The sequence below is a fragment of the Portunus trituberculatus genome, chromosome 38 (assembly GCF_017591435.1).
Source record: "Portunus trituberculatus isolate SZX2019 chromosome 38, ASM1759143v1, whole genome shotgun sequence".
Taxonomy (NCBI): domain Eukaryota; kingdom Metazoa; phylum Arthropoda; class Malacostraca; order Decapoda; family Portunidae; genus Portunus; species Portunus trituberculatus.
The window spans coordinates 9,193,113-9,196,252 of record NC_059292.1 but is presented as its reverse complement, the minus strand read 5'-3'; the positions used below and the strand labels follow the sequence as shown (position 1 = coordinate 9,196,252).

Below are 3,140 nucleotides of genomic sequence, written 5' to 3'. Positions count from 1 at the left end.
TTAAAAGATGAAGCAATTTGATTTGAGATAAAGGAACACTTAAAATCAAGTCAATTAAGAGTGCTTGTGTGGCTGACAGATAGTGTGTGTATGTGCTTTTATCATTTCCTTCCTTTGCTTACAGGGAAGAGATAAACTGTACGGAAGCGAAAAATCTATGAACAACTCAAATTCGCCAGCAACGAATTAATCTTTATACTGTTCTACTTTTTTTTTTCTCACCGTCTTAAAGTTTCGACTTCTTCATTGTAGATGGCCATCTTGATAGAACTGTGGTGGTAGTGACGTAGCGATGGCAATGCTAATAATAATAATAAAATAATAATAATAATAATAATAATAATAATAATAATAATAATAATAATAATAATAATAATATTAATAAAAATATAAATAATAATAATAATAATAATAATCGTAATAACAATAATAATAATGATAATAATAACAATAATAATTGTAATAATAATAATAATAATAATAATAATAATAATAATAATAATAATAATAATATAAATATAAATACTAAAAATAATAGTAAAAATAAAATAAATAATAATAATAATAATAATAATAATAATAATAATAATAATAATAATAATAATTGTACTAATAATATTAATAGGCAAAATAATACCATCACTATCACCATCAACAACACCACAAACAACAAAAATAGCAACAGTAATAATAATAACAACGCATCACTGAGAAGTTGCTTCAGTCTTGTCTCAGTGTTACGAAGATAACAAAAAAAGAAGGGGAAGAGATTTTCATATTCTTGTTTCCATCTCTTTCTTGCGACGCGGAAGGAGGCAGGCAGCAGCATTCCCCCCAAAGTATACAACTAAGCCGTACTCTTCTTGGTACGGTGAAAATAAAAAAGTACTCATTTGATCCACTGCCTTCAGGGAGGATCGAACTCCCGGCCTCTGGTTTACTAGACCAGCGCTCTAGCCACTGAGCTATGAAGGCCACATAAAAAGTCTGATTCATGCAGGGATTAAATGTTTTTTTTCTCTATTATGAGTGAAAATTGTGAAACTGATCCTCGTGGAACGACAGATCCTTAGAGAGGGGATGACTCAACGGGGGAATCTTACAGCAATGTAGCTGGCGGGGCTTGCGAGCGGCGCGAAGTGTGGCGGGGCCTGCGTAGAGTGAAGAGCCAAACTCAGATGAAGTGTGGTTTGAGGATGGGGAAGCGACCTCTATGAGTGCCACGTCGCGAGTAATGAGAGTCAGGAGGCAAGTTGCATGACAAGACTAGTTAACTACTGATTGCGTGTAGCTTGGGGAGACGCCAGGCAAGAAAAGTGCTCTGGTGCTCTGGTGCAGAGGCAGAAACTTAGAGTCAATGCTGAGAAGTTTTAGTAACACAAGACAACTCAATCAGCGAGATGACAGGAGCACCACTACTGCCACCATTACCATAAAGCTACCACCATTAACACAACAGATGAACAAGTATGTCATTAATATAGTAATTTTATGGATTTGTCAAAGTTGTTCGTTTTTTTCTTCTGAGCAACCACAAGCCGTTCTGCGCATTACATCTGATGACATCAACTTACGTACACATCACAAAACCGCTCAAAAGAAAGAAAAAAAGGCTAAGTTTAAAATTCAAGCAATGGCATGCGTTACATTAAAGGTCAAATTGAGATACGCATAGGTAGTACAGTCATGTAGAGAAAGGAAATGCCCACAGTGGTGAGTAAGGCATACATACACAGCGAGACAGACGGAGACAGAGATGGTGTGTGATATGGCCAGCGACTGCCTCATGCAGTAAGACATGAGCTGCATGTGCATGACAGAAAAAAATATAAACAAGAGATAATACAATGAGTATGTAAACAAACAAAATAAATAGAACTTTGATGGAGGAATTTCATTAGATTAAAAGGACACCATAATCAAACATTTTTACGTTACACTGCATCATCAACTACAACTACAACAGCTAGAGGTCACAAATTGACTTGCTTTACCCTTACTATATAATTACATTTTTAACTAAAAATGAAAGATCCTAGCTAAAACAATCAAAAGTTATATATCATGAGTATAACTGATAATAAAGACATGCAATTTTATCTTATCTAATCAAACGACTAACAACTTACGTCAAAGAAACAAATCTGGAACTCATGTCTGTGGTGACTGACGCGAAAGGCAGGAGGGCTGCAAGGGGTGAGGTGGGAGGTGAAGAGGATGTTGAGACGGAGGTGTGAGGAGGGAGGAGAGGATCACGCAGGGAGGCGGTGCTGTTTTGACGAGATTTTGAACACTGTCGTTTATTATACTGAATAATAAGACCCAGAGCCGATTGAAAGATCCTTGAGAAAGCCAGTTAGGGAGAGAAGATCGACGGAAGAAAGACAGAGAGTGAGGTGGAGAGATGGAGTTATGGCAGAACTACAAACAATGAGAGTCATAGAGGAAGATGCAAGGGACAGAAACAAATGGAGACTCGTACATGGCACCAACATCTCACCGTAAGAAAATGCCGAATCAAGAAAATAAATAAAAGACAAACAGCGACACACACACACACACACACACACACACACACACACACACACACTGTCCACCGTCTTCCCGCACGGGGTCGCCGGAGGGGGTCCCCGTCACCCCTGGCTGGACACAGGTGTTCCGACAGGTTGGGACTGCGGGGGGAAGGAGATAAAAGGGAGAGGGGAGGTAGGCGTGGGTTGAGGGGAGGACAAGGGGGTGAGAGGACCTTAAAAGGCTTCCCGCCGCCCCTCAGCACCCGCCTCACGCCCTAAACGGGGAACACTGCGTCGTAAATCCAATTGTAAACACGCGATTTCAAAACAGATGATGTGTCTACCATTATTCAGAGCTGGGGGAACGAAGACGACGCATGCAGCCACCTATCCGCCCCCCCCCTCCACGCCCTCCCTCTACTCTTAAGCATTATCCTTGTTGTTTTCTATTCTACTTTTCCTCCACCTTCCCTCCCTGGCCTCTCCTTTCACGTTAACAAAACTGTTTATCTCCCGTCATGTTTCCTCACCAGGACTTCTCTCTCTCTCTCTCTCTCTCTCTCTCTCTCTCTCTGTTTCCAGTGAAAATTTTCCTCCTTTCAGGTTTCCAGAGTCAGCCTCATCACC

The 3,140-nt window shown here is 39.9% G+C and overlaps 1 non-coding gene across 1 annotated transcript; it reads right to left on the bottom strand.

Annotated features, from left to right (window-relative positions):
- Positions 1-902: 902 nt before the first annotated feature.
- Positions 903-975, bottom strand: Trnat-agu. Its single transcript has one exon. It is a non-coding gene; the product is annotated as a tRNA-Thr (tRNA).
- Positions 976-3,140: the final 2,165 nt, after the last annotated feature.